The following is a 13,936-nucleotide window of genomic DNA, read 5'->3' as shown; positions in this document are numbered from 1 at the left end:
CTGATATGAGACTGGCACCCTTACTACCCTTCACCCTTTCTCTTTTCCTTTTCCTTCTACCTGGAAAGGGTAACAACCACCGTCTGACCATAAAGATGAGAGCTAGATGCTAAAGATGGTGGTAGGAGAGAGGGGAAGAGCCTAAGTCCCTCATGGACTTGTTGATCTTTTGTACCAGCCCTGGACATCTTGCTGTTTGTGACAAATAATTCAATACCTGTTTAAACTACTGGTGGTTGGGTTTCCATCTGTACTGAACATGCACAGACTTGATTTTCCTTGTCATTGTTCCCTAAATGCTACAATATAACAACTATTTAAATAGCATTTACATTGTATTATGTATTATAAGTAATCTAGAGATTATTTAAAGTATATGGGAGGATGTGTGTGTGTGGGGGGGGGGGCGGGGGGGGGGATGGTCAAAATGTATTTCTTTTGGATAAAAGCAAAACATTTCAAAAGCCAGTGATCTAGATGATCTCTAATGCTTCTTCTGGCTTTGAGAGTCTTAAAGCACTCAGAAACTCTCCATGTGCTCTTTGTGTTTGCTACATTAAACACTAAGAGGTGCTTTATATACTCAGTATGGGTGTTGTAATACACAAGTGAGAAAACACCAAAAAGACTCTGCTTCTCTCTCAGTCTTCAATCACCTTAGTAAGTGGAAGCACCATTTTAGACTTTGTGTGAGAATTAGAGAAAACGATTTCTGGGTACAGAGAGTAGAGACATGGTTTTATCAGTTATAATTTTATATTTATAAAGTGTTTCATAACCTTTTGCTACCAAGGATTAATTGGATAATAAATTCAATGAGATGTTAAAACTAGATATTTTTTTACAATAACTTTTTTTTTATTGCTTAAAGTATTACAAAGAGTATTACATATGTCTCCTTCCCCTCCTCCCCCCTTGACAGTCCCCCGGTCTCCCCTACCCGCCAGTGTCTTATGTCCATTGGTTATGCTTATATGCATGCATACAAGTCCTTTGGTTGATCTCTTACCCCACCCTTCTCGCCCCCCAACCCTCCCCGGCCTTCCTGCTGTAGTTTGACAGTCTGTTTGATGCTGCTCTGCCTCTGTATCTATTTTTGTTCATCAGTTTATAATGGTCTTTATTATCCATAAATGAGTGAGATCATGTGGTATTTTTCTTTCATTGACTGGCTTATTTCACTTAGCATAATGCTCTCCAGTTCCATCCATGCTGTTGCAAATGGTAAGAGTTCCTTCTTTTTCACAGCAGTATAGTATTCCATTGTGTAGATGTACCACAGTTTTCTAATCCACTCATCTGCTGATGGGCACTTAGGCTGTTTCCAAATCTTAGCTATTATAAATTGTGCTGCTATGAACATGGGGGTGCATATATCCTTTCTGATTGGTGTTTCTGGTTTCTTGGGATATATTCCTAGAAGTGGGATTACTGGCTCAAACCAGTGGTTGAGTGCCAACCTATGAACCATAAGGTCATGGTTCAATCACAGGTCAGGGCACATGCCCAGGTTGCAGGCTCGATCCCCAGTGTGGGGCATGCAGGAGGCAACTGATCAGTGATTCTCTCTCATCATTGATGTTTCTAACTCTCTTTCCCTTCCCCTCTGAAATTAATAAAAATATATGAAAAAAGGAATACTGTCTTGCTGCCCTAGGCGGTTTGGCTCAGGGGATAGAATGTTGGCCCTAAGCCTGAAGGGTCCTGAATTAGGTTTCAGTCAAGGGTATGCACCTCCTTGGTTACAGGCTTGAGATCCCAGACTAAAGGAGCTAAATTCTCCCTTGTTTCAGGACCCCTTGCTGTTTAGTAACACAAATTGTCCTAAGGCAAGGCAGATATACCCATCAAAGGGCCAGGTTTGATTTACAGAATCCATTGTCAGATTGGGGGAATTTGCCTGTGGCTGTTCAGGTGTTTGGCCAGTAGGAGGCAATAACATGTAGATTGAGATGCCCTTAGCTGTCTGGCAGTAAGCAATCATTTATGCATCCTTTTCAGGTTTGGGGAAATGCCCTCAGCCATCTCCAGATGATTCAACCCTGCTGTCATGCTGGAATTGGCTTCCGGCAAATATTTTATTGCTAAAAAATGCTAACCATTATCAGAGCCTTTAACCAGTTGCAAATGCCCCTCAGTGTAAGCCAGTGGCATCATGCCTGACCTTAGTTCCGCAAGAGCAGATGCTGAGAGGCCAGGGCCCAATTCTCTTCTGGTTTGGTCTTTCCTAATAATAGATCTTTGCATAAACCAGAAGAAGAGACCATTCAGTCAATCTTCCATAAAATATGTCTCACTTTGGACAGGTATTGTGAATTCAGTTATTCTCATTGCCAAGCACTTGGAGTGTAGTTATCCTCAGGAGCTAGTTCGGAATTCACTTTAGCACATAGATGAAAGTGTCTTCAAAAGCCCACGGAGTTTTGTAACTTAACATGGACAGTTTTTAAGTTAGGTGAAACCAATGCCTATCTCAACCATTCAAAGTGAAAATACATGTCGGTTACTCAATGCGTTAGCTTGTGTAAGTTTATGATAAAAGTAAGTTAAACATTAGCATCTGTCTTTCAAGGGTAAGAATTTATTTTTAGAACAGTTGAGTTTCTAGAAACATTTCTTGTCTGAAAATAGAGAGCAGATCAGTTTTAGCAAAAACACCAAAACTGATTTACATTTGAGACGAAGGCTGGTATTTGTGTTTTGTTTTGTTTTATGGCTAGAGGCCCGTAATCTACTCATCCAGGAACAGTAAGTATCATTAAGGAGCAATTTTTTAAAAAAAATTTTTTTAAAATATATTTTTATTGATTTCAGAGAGGAAGGGAGAGGGAGAGAGCTAGAAACATCAATGATGAGAGAGAATCATTGATCGGCTGCCTCCTGCACACCCCCACAGGGGACTGAGCCTGCAACCCAGGCATGTGCCCTTGACCGGAACCGAACCTGCGACTCATCAGTCTGCAGACCGACACTCTATCTATCTACTGACCCAAACTGGCTAGGGCAGGAGCAACTTTAAAAAGAAAGGGACCAGTTTGTCTTCATCCCACTGGAAACTGCTACCTGATTTATCAAAAGACCATCCTACCTATGAACAGGTTATTCACAAATGAAGAAATATAATGGCCATTAAGCGCTGAAAAAATGTCTAACCTCACTAGTAATCAAGGAGATGTAAATTAAATCATTGATATGCAATTTTTACCTGTCAACTTGACAGTTTGCTAAGGATGACTAGTTTGATGATCGATCTGTCTAGTTTTTCTTTACCTCACTTTTCCCATCACTGGAAATTGAATGAATCAAAGGTCAGGGTATATAAATCATCACAATGAATTTCAAGATCATTAAAGAAAGCAATTTATTGGAATATCTGAACTGTGAAAGGAGAATAAAATTTTCCTCTAGAACCAAGCCTAAAACATTTAGAAAATTTTGCTTTACAAATATGTTCAGAGATCAATATTATTGGGGAAGAGGAAAGAGAAAGAATTGGCTCTCTTCCAATTCTAAGCCTTCTCAGATGCCAGTTATTTCTGATTGGAAGTCTACCAAACAATGTGCAGGACCTATTCACCTCATCAGAGCTAAATGCTCGGGCTCTGATTAGTCCTTAAGAAATGATTTAGCTTTTACTACATTTTTACCAAGGAACATTTCATTATGAATTGGCAACCTGAATGTAGCCTGCATTCTTCAATAATGCATTCATGGAATCACTGCAAAAGAGTGCCCATTTATTTTTATTAAAAACGGAGACCTGGCATATTATAAAAGAGTCACTATTATGGTCCTCCCTAGAGTTAAACATATTGAATTGCATTTCCATAACATCCTAGAGATCTCAAAATGGAGAAAAGAAAAGTTTTTTTACCCACCAAACCACTTAAAGTATTTTCAGATGATGGTGGCTGGCCAGTCATTCTTTGAAATCTTGTCTGGTCCTCCTTTCAGCCTGTCCTTGGAGGTGTTCAGGGACAATCAACAGGATCTACATGGCTGGCTGCTACACTCTTCTCTGATCACATGCTTGTATCCTTTTTCTATCTCTCCTCTTGAAATACACCTGCCCCCACCCATACATATACAGTTTTTATTTTATTTACTAGAGGCCCGGTGCACAAAAATTTGTGCACTCGGGGGAAGGGGGGGGGGGTCCCTCAGACCGGCCTGTGCCCTCTCGCAGTCTGGGACTCCTCGGGAGATAATGAACTGCTGGCTTAGGCCTGCTCCCAGGTGGCAGAGGGCAGGCCCAATCCCTAGGTGCAGCCCCTGGTCGGGCTCAGAGCAGGGCCGACTGGGGAGTTGGGGCGCCTTCCCCTGTCATGCACAGAGCAGGGCGGATTGGGAGGTTGCGATGCCATCCTCAGTCACGCTCAGGGTAGGGCTGATTGGGGGGTTGGGGCACCGCCCCCTGTCACACTCAAGGTAGGGTAGATGGGGAGGTTGCGGCACCACCCCCTGTCATGCACAGAGCAGGGCCCATCAGGGGGTTGGGGCTCCATACCCTGTCATGCACAGAGCAGGGTCAATCAGAGGGTTGGGGAGCTCCCCCCTGTCATGCACAGAGCAGGGCCGATCAGGGGGTTGAGGAGCTCCCCCCTGTCACTCACAGAGTAGGGCTGATAGGGGAGTTGGGCCACCGCCCCCTGTCACACTCAGGGCAGGGCAGGGCGGATCAGAGGGTTGGGGCGCTGCCCTCTATCACCCACAGAGCAGGGCCGATCAGGGGGTTGGGGCACCACCACTGTCACACACAGAGCTGCAGGGCGATCAGGGGTTTTGGGTGCTGCCCCCTGTCACGCTGATCCCGGTGCCGGGAGGCCTCTCAGCTCCGCTGATCCCAGTGCTGGGAGGCATATTACCCTTTTACTATATAGGATAGAGGCCTGGTGCATGGGTGGGGCTGGCTGGTTTGCCCTGAAGGGCGTCCTGGATCAGGGTGGGGGTCCCCACTGGGGTACCTGGCCAGCCTGGGTGAGGGGATGATGGCTGTTTGCAGCTGGTCACACACCCTTCAGGGTGGGGGTCCCCACTGGGGTGCCTGGCCAGTCTGGGTGAGGGGATGATGGCTGTTTGCAGCTGGTCACACACCTTTCAGGGTGGGGGTCCCCACTGGGGTGCCTGGCCAGTCTGGCTGAGGGGCTGAGGGCTGTTTTCAGGCTGGGACTGAAGCTCCCAACTGCTCCTTTTTTTCTTTTTTTTTCTTTTTATTCTGGGCCAGCTTTAGCTCTGAGGCCTCAGCTGCTGAAAACAGGTTTCTGGCCTTAGTTTACCGTCTGTATTTGATACAATGTTGCAGTCTGGCTGGCTGAAGCCCCGCTGAGTAAAGCAGGTTTCTGGGTTTTTTTTAGCTTCTATATTCGCAACATAGTTGCTTAGAGTTGCAGCTGAGAGGCTGGCAAGTCAGGCGGGGAACGTTGGAGTTCTCCGTCACTGAAGCAAGCAAGCCTCCCTGTTCACATCAGCTGCCTGGCTGCCGGCCGCCATCTTGGCTGCCAGTTAATTTGCATATCTCGGCCCTACTCTGTGAGTGACAGGGGGATTAGCCAATGGGAAGGGTAGCGGTAGTACGCCAATTACCATGTTTCTCTTTTATTAGTGTAGATTTACTAGTGACCCAGTGCACAGATTCGTGCACATTGAAAGGGAATTAATTAGAAGGTGGCCATTGGGGCAGGACTGAGTGAGATGGGCCAGACACGCCCTGGAGCCAACCTCCCGAGGTCCCTCCCCTACACCTGGGGCAGCTCTGTGGCTCAAAGGGCTTCTGTGGAGTGAGCAGAGGTCCCTCTGGCAGGTGGGGTCCCTTGGCCTGGCCTGTGGGGATTGGGCCAAAACTGGCTCTCCAACATCCCCCAAGGGGTCCTGGATTGGGAGAGGGCGGTTACCCGAGAACCACCATTGCCAAGTCATTGCAGCTCTTCAGCTCCTGTGTTGAGTGTCTGCCCCCTGGTGATCAGTACACTTCATTGCTACCGGTCAGATCGTCTGCCCCCCTGGTGGTCATTGCGCATCATAGCTACCAGTCGGATGGTTGCTTAGCCTTTTATATATGTAGATTTAAACTTAATGAAACTTAAAAAATATGTTTTTTTAATTGATTTTTTAGAGAGAGTGAAGGCAAGGAGATGATAGATAGATAGATAGATAGATAGATAGATAAACATAGATGTGAGAGAGAAAGATGGATTGCCTGCCTCCTGCATGCCCCCTACTGGGGGATCAAGCACAAAACCCCAGCATGTGCTCTGAGAGGAAATCAAACCAACTCACTTTTGGTGCATGGGATGACCCTCAACCAATTGACCCACACCAGCCAGGGCACACATATAGTTTTCAGAGCTGAAAGAAACCTTAAGAATTATCTAGCGTAGTGAAAGTCCATCATTTAAATGTAAATTTTTGCCAAAACGTAACAAGATATAATGGCAGTTTCAACTGAATCTCCAGTACAACAAAGAACGTATTCCAAAGTAAGTCTTCAGACTAAGATTTAAAAAATTTCAAAGGGGACACACCAAAACTGGTCATTCAGCTCATACACCCCACCTATATAGAGACTATAAAAAACCTTATAAAGAGAATATAAAAAGTCATGGGTTGCTAGTGAGGAGAGGAGAGTTTTGGAGAGAGCAGGTAGTGTTCTGTGAGTTCCTAGCCCCCTCCCCTGAGATGCTTACCCTCATCTCAAGTGCAGGGAAAGGGCCTCAATAAGACCACTCACAAAGCTCAAAACTTACCCCCCTGCAATTTGGGGATATTGAGCTCCCCCTGAGAAATCTAGAGTGAAGGCCTTGCTGGCTATCTGTTCCAATGCAAGAGCAAAGGAGAGGTTGCTGATGTGTTGGGACTCACCTGCATTTATTTTTAAATTTTTCTTTCTTTTTATAACCTGTATTTCTCTACTTCGTTTGGGCAAAGGATGTGTTTTCTATAAATCGGAAGGATAGCATGCATGTGAGAGAGCCAGCAGGGAAGTCTTAGGTTCTGTACAAAAGGACTCTGTGGGTGCAGCATTGGATGCTCATGGCTGTGGAAGGAGCCGCCACCAGCTGGAATACAGATGCAAGCACCCAGGGCAAGGGGCTGACAAGTGAAAGCTTCCTGGTGACGTGGGAGTTATGAAGAGCCCACACAATCTGCCAAAGTGCCCAGGAAAAAAGAGCTGGTTTAAAACCTTCTCTGAGACCAGAGAACATTTTGCCTTATCACTGCAACAGTGCCAGTTAGGGACGGATTTTTCTGCTTCTCTTTCCATGCACTCAGACCTTGGGGTGTCCAAAACCCAGGATTGGCAAGATGTGGGAGGAGAAGGAGAAGCACTAGGCCAGTGGTTCTCAACCTTCCTAATGCCGCGACACTTTAATACGGTTCCTCATGTTGTGGTGACCCCCAACCATAAAATTGTTTTCGTTGCTACTTCATAACTGTAATTTTGCTACTGTTATGAATCGTCATGTAAATATCTGATACGCAGGATGTATTTTCCTTGTTACAAATTGAACATAATTAAAGCATAGTGATTAATCATACAAACAATATGTAATTATATGTGTGTTTTCCAATGGTCTTAGGCGACCCCTGTGAAAGGGTTGTTCAACCCCCAAAGGGGTCGCCACCCACAGGTTGAGAACCGCTGCACTAGGCAATGTAGGAGGCAGAACTGCCTTCCCCCACTTCCCTGATTGCAGCATTCTCACTGCAACAGGCCAGAGCTGGGGGACAGGAGAAGCCACAAATTTTTGAATCATGAAACAGGATTATTTTTATTATTGCATTGAGTGTGTGTTGTGTGACTTGGCGTGACTAAAAGAATGTCCTGAAAAGTCCATGACCTTAGTTTTTATTTGGAAGTGAAGGGTTAATTAATGCCATGGAGTGGACTTATTTATTTATTTACTAGAGGCCTGGTGCATGAAATTTGTGCATTGGGGGCGGGGGTCCCTTAGCCTGGCCTGTGCCCTCTCTCAGTCCAGGAGCCTTTGGGGGATGTCCAACTGACAGCTTAGGCCCCTGAGGAGCAGGCCCATGCCAGCAGTCAGACATCCTTAGTGCTGCCACAGAGGTGGGAGAGGCTCCTACCACCGCCGCTGCGCTCGCCAGCCACAAGTCTGGCTTCTGGCTGAGCAGCGCTGCCCCTGTGGGAGCGCACTGACCACTAGGGGCCAACTCCTGCATTGAGTGTCTGCCTCCTGGTGGTCAGTGCGCGTCATAATGACTGGTCGTTCCACCCTTTGGTCCATTTGCATATTAGCCTTTTATTATATAGGATATTTTTTAAAGATTTAAAATAGATTTTTAGAGAGAGAGAAAAAAACATTGACATGAGAGGGAGACATCAATCAGCTGCTTCCTGCACACCCCCTACTGGGGCTTGAGCCCGAAACTCTGACTTGGAAATTGAACCAGCAATCATTTCGTGCATTGAATGACACCCAATCAACTGAGCAACACCGGCTAGGGGAGAGGGGAGAGGGGAGAGAGAGAGAGAGAGAGAGAGAGAGAGAGAGAGAGAGAGAGAGAAGAGAGAGAGAGAGAGAGAGAGAGAGAGAGAGAGAGAGAGAGAAACTAAAGAAAATATTGGGGAAGAACACCCCAAAAACCAAACAAGTGAAGTTCATCTTGGCAGGTTTTAGTGCCTGCTAGGTTTCCCTTTGGACCCTGCTTTTATGCTGCCTGAGGCTAATTGTTTTGTGTGCTGATTTTGGGTCTCTGTGGAGGACTTTCGTGCCAGCCAATGTCAGAAGCTGTCCAAGTCTGGTTCTCAGCATCCTGTTCAAAGCTTCAAGTGATCCACAGCTTGCGGCTGCTTTCGCTGGGCTTGCTCTCCCCCGGGAGGAGCCGAGCTGAGCTCCCAGGTTGGCTTTTTGTCAGCACAGGGCCCTAAGGCAGGTGGAGGGTGTGTACTATTTCCCTGTCCTCCACCGGACCACACGGAGACACTCTTAGGGAGGCCAGTTGGGTCTACTGGAAGCCAGGAGTTCCTATCAGCTCTTGCTCGAGAGGGAAGTGCCAGCCAGGTTCCTGGGATTGTGGGGGGATGTCTGGGCCCCACAGCCAACCACTGACACTGCCCGAGACTGCGGCTGCTGCCGCCTCAGCTGGGTTTGTGGCGCAGAATTGGGCAAGCTGGATTCCAGAGCGTAATTCTTAAGGTGGGGCAAGCTGGGGTGGGGGTACGGGGTAGGGAATTTGCCTTTCCCCAGGCTTCGGCTGTTGGGGGGGCTTGTGGCTCTCAGGATGTCATGGATGACTCAGCACAGGTATCCTTGCAGCCATCCATCCTCCCAGTCCCTGTCCCCGACTCCCTGCACTCCCCTCTCTCCGCAGGCCGTTCCAGTCCGCACCACCCTCCCTCCGCAAAAACCTAGAGTGAGTGGCTGCGAACGAAGATCCTGTGGGCCAGCCCCTCAAAAGCAGTGGCTTGGCCTCCCCGGGGAGCTCCGTTCTGTGACCAGCTGTTGCAGGGTCGCTCAGCTCTCTGTCCAGTGGAAACCCTGCCGCTGGTCGCCACATGGCAGTTGTGGTCGACGCTGGCTGTCCCAGCTGGGGTGCCCTTCTGGGGCTCCAGCCCCCCTCTCTCTGGGGGAGCCCTCCTTACCCTGGGCCCATAGCTCCTGAGAGCTTGGCCAGCGCCTTCTGGGATCCCATCCTTCCTTCCAGTCTCAATGTGGTTGCTGTGCTTCCTTGTTTAAAAGACTCTTCTTGGGTTGGGGGGAAGGGGAGGTAAAAGTCTCTTCTTCAGTCAGTCCCCAGCCGGCATTTCAGGGTGACTACTCCCCCGTTTTATTCTAATTCCAGTTAGATTCTGGGAGGAGATGGCAGAAAGATCCTCTTATTCTGCCACTGTCTTCCAACCTCCCCATCCCTGAGGTTTTGATATGTCATATTGTCATTCTCATTTCTCTCTCTCTCTCTCTCTCTCTCTCTCTCTCTCTCTCTCTCTCTCTCTCTCTCTCTTTTAAATATACTTTTATTGATTTCAGAGAGGAAGGGAGAGGAGGAGAGAGATAGAAACATCAATGATGAGAGGGAGTCATTGATTGGCTGCCTCCTGCATGCCTCCTGCATGGGGACCGAGCTCAAATCCGGCATCTGCCCTTAACTGGAATCGAACCCGTGACCCTTGAGTCCTCAGGCCGACACTCTGTACACCGAGCCAAACTGGCTAGGGCTCTCTCTATATTTTGATCTCACCTTGTATTTCTTCTTTGATGCAATTATTTTTCAGTGATATGTTGTTTAATCTCCACATATTTGTGGGGTTTTTTTACTTCCTTTTTGCAGGTGATTTCTAATTTTAAAGCATTGTGGTCAGAGACTATGCTTGGTATAATTTCAATCTTCTTTAATTTTTTGAGGCTAGTTTTGCAACCCAACATATAGTCTATCCTTGAGAAATTTCCATGTGCACTGGAGAAGAATGTATAATTTGATGTTCTGGGATGAAAGGCTCTGTAAATATCAATGAAGTCCATTTGGTCTAGTGTGTCATTAAGGCAGACATTTCTTTATTGATTTTCTGTTTGGATGATCTATGTAGAGCTGTCCATGGAGTATTAAGGTCCCCAACTATGATTGTGCTTCTGTCAGTTTCTTCCTTTAGTTCTGTTAGTAGTTGCTTTATATATTTTGGTGCTCCCTCTTGAGTGCATATATATTAAGATGTGTTATGTCTTCTTGATGTGGTGTTCCCTTTATAATTATGAACTGTCCATCTTTGTCTCTTCTTACCCTTGTTATCTTGAAATCTATTTTGTCAGATATAAGTATGGCTACACCTGCTTTTCTATGGATCTTATTTGCTCGGAGATTCATTTTCTACCCTTTCACTTGGAGTCTAACTTTGTCTTTGCAGCTTAGATGGGTCTCCTGAAGGCAGCATATGGTTGGGTTTTATTTTTTTCATCCAATCTCTACTCTGTGCCTCTTTATTGGTGAAGTCAGTCCATTTATGTTTAGGGAAATTGTTGATATATAAGAATTTCCCATCACCATTTTACCTTTTGTTTTCTGGTAGCTCTGTTGCCTCCATTGGTTCTTTTCCTTTGTGTTGCTGTCTGGTGTTTTTGTTTGGTAGTATTCACACTTCTTTACTCTGTTTCCTCTTTTTTTTAAACTATGTGTCTCAATTTTGGATTTGTCATATATGGTCACCATTGGGTTATGAAAAAGAAAGTTTCATATATATAGTAGTCCTTTTTCTTTTGAATGCATCTGATCTTCATCCTTTGCAAATTCAGACCTTTACTTCCTCTGCCTTTATGTTGCTGTCACAAATTATCCGTTTATGCTGTAGGTTTGCTCATGATCATACTTGTAGTTCTGTGACCTTTTGTTCTTTGTTTCTGGTAGAATAACCCATTGAGTACTTCATTTCACTTTCATTTTTTGTTGTTGTTGTTTTTAGAGAAACATATTTTATTTGGGAAACATGTCCCAAAACAGATCAGTAAGTAGAATAGATTCCAGAGAATATGGCCCTGTGCACAGCCCTACCACCCCCCCCCCCCCCAAATAACCCTGAGGGTGAACATTCCCCTTCCCTCCTTGGGCTCCTATGGTCTAAATTGGCAGCTCAATGTTTGTCATCTGGGTATGGGGCACCGTATCCATGTCGCTGTTCCTAGGGTGCAGTAGTGGTAGGGCCCGTGGGTCTGCCAACCCTCCCTTCACCCCAACTCAGCAAACATTTCTGCCCCACCCCAGACTAAAAGAAGGAGCAAGAGGACCCCTTCACGGAGGTGCTGAGCAGGGCTCAGTCCATCACTGTGCTTTGAGAAAGAGGGAGGCATTTTACTTGGCACTTTAAAAATAGAGTGAGCAGAACTGGAGAAGCCAGAGAAGGTACCAAAACTGTCAGGAAGAGGCCAATTGGCACTAGTGTCTTGGGAGAAGGGAAGAGGGAGATGTGAGAGTAGGAGCTGAGAAAATTAGGAGGGATCCACTCCAAACGACAGAGGGATGAAATGGGCTAGAAACAAGAGAACTACGGACTCTGGGCCTGTGTCCTCTCTACTTCCATCCCAAGCATCTGGGTACAGTACCCAATTTTAGCCTCCCCAGTGTCAGCTTGTCCCTGTGTAGTGTCTGCCAGATTCTAGCACTCAGAGTCTTCCTTAATACTAATGTCTCTTGACCGTGTCTCTAGTGACTTGACCATGCCTTGTCCCTTGAGCCTGGGGACCATGCTTTTGTCTACCCACTTCTTTCCCACTGGTCAGATTGTCCCAAAGGCTCCATCCCACCTCTCAGAGAACTCTTTGGTCCTCAATACTTCTCTTCCCCATTCCTGAGGAGGGGAGGAGGGTCAAGGGCACCTGGTACCCAATCTCCCCTGCCCCTCTTGGAGCCCCCTAGACTTGGATGAAGAGTCAGCCAGTAAATAGGGCAAAGCCTTATAGGAGCAGAATGACCTTGAGGATCCTCTGCTGGGAAGTGGCCAGCTCCTGGGGCAGGATTTCCAAGAAAGTGATATAGATAAAGGTGCCAGCTGCCATGCCCTCCAGCACAAACTGGGCCAGCTGGTGCAGTGGGCCAGCTGACTCTGCCAGAGCTGCACCCAGCCCAGTGCCCAGGGGTGTCGTGCATGAGAAGAGAATGCCACAGGCAGCCACCACCTTTGCTCACAGGTGGCTCTGCAGCAGCCTCAAGGACAAGCTGACGGCCAAATACCCTCATGGAACAGCAAAGCCAGACACAGCTCCATGGCCTGAGCCCGGTCTCGCTGCAGTCCCACTGCCAGCCCCTCGAACACCGAGTGCAGAGCCAGGGAGGAGACCAGTACACCGGCACGCAGCGCTGAGGGAGCTGCCAGAGCTCCGCTTGCCTGTGGGAAGCTTTGCGCGTGCCAGTGCTGTTCCCAGCAGCACCCTTGTCTCCTCTCGAGGTGGTGGCACTGGCTGCTCCTTGTAAGCCAGCGTGATCTGCTCCATCACCAGGACCAGGAAGAAGCCCAGGGCCAGGATAAACTCTTGTAGGGGAAACTGGAGTGTCACGTGCAGGGCTGCCAGGGCCTCCTCTATGGCAGACAGGTAGTCAGGCAGCAGGTCCAGGAGACAGGTGGCTAGAAACACCCCCCCCCCCCCCCCGCCCCGACAAAGCAGCTTACAAGGCTCAGGGCTTTCTGATGGAAGGCTCAGGGCTTCCGGGTTAGCTCCAGGCCGGCGAAGGACACGGATGGGCACCAGACTGCAGATGAGAGTGACACCAGCAGGAGCACCAAGGCCCCCAACTTCACCCCCAGTCCCACGGGCACTGGGGGATCCGAGGCCACCGCCTCTGGGCGCCACACCAGGAGCTCTGGTTCTCCCAGGGCCCCATGGCGGCTGTGGTTGCTCCAGTGACTCTCAGACCTCGCAAGGGTCTCACCCATGGCACCCGCTTGGTTCCAGCCTCCAGTCGGGCCTCACTTTGATTTTTAAAGGATTACTTTGCTGGACAGATCACCTTGGCTGGTAATTTCTCTCAGTAGTTTGAATATCTGGTTCCACTCTTCTGGTTTGTAGAGTTTCTACTGAGAAGTCCAATGTAACCAAATGGACGTTCCTTTATAGATTACTTTCTTCTTTTCCTTGGCTGCCTTGAGAATTCGTTCTTTGTCATTAATTTTTGACAGTCTTAATACCATATGCCTTAGAGGAGGCCTCTTTGGATTGAGGCAAGTAGGTATTCTGTTTGTTACAGCCAGGCTCTTTTGCTTATTCTTCCATGGTCACACATAATATTCTACTTTTTACATTGCTTCCAAATGCTCTCTTACTTCCTAACCATAATTTAAAGCTCAGGAAAAAAGGGTATTTCCCCCCCTAGGAAGTCTTCTCTGAGCCTGGATTCATCTCACCTAATTCTGAATCTTTGTAGAATTTATGGTGATTGATATTTACTGTTTTACTTTGTTAGTCAACTTTTATTATACACTAGAGGCCCGGTG

General features: G+C 47.2%; 1 pseudogene; it reads right to left on the bottom strand.

Moving 5' to 3' along the window:
• Positions 1 to 12,359: 12,359 nt before the first annotated feature.
• On the bottom strand, positions 12,360 to 13,633 carry LOC132241721 (zinc transporter ZIP1-like; annotated as a pseudogene).
• Between the last annotated feature and the right edge of the window lie 303 nt (positions 13,634 to 13,936).

The sequence above is a fragment of the Myotis daubentonii genome, chromosome 9 (assembly GCF_963259705.1).
Source record: "Myotis daubentonii chromosome 9, mMyoDau2.1, whole genome shotgun sequence".
Taxonomy (NCBI): domain Eukaryota; kingdom Metazoa; phylum Chordata; class Mammalia; order Chiroptera; family Vespertilionidae; genus Myotis; species Myotis daubentonii.
Note: the sequence above shows the minus strand (reverse complement) of the source record. Positions and strands in the feature narration are given on the sequence as shown.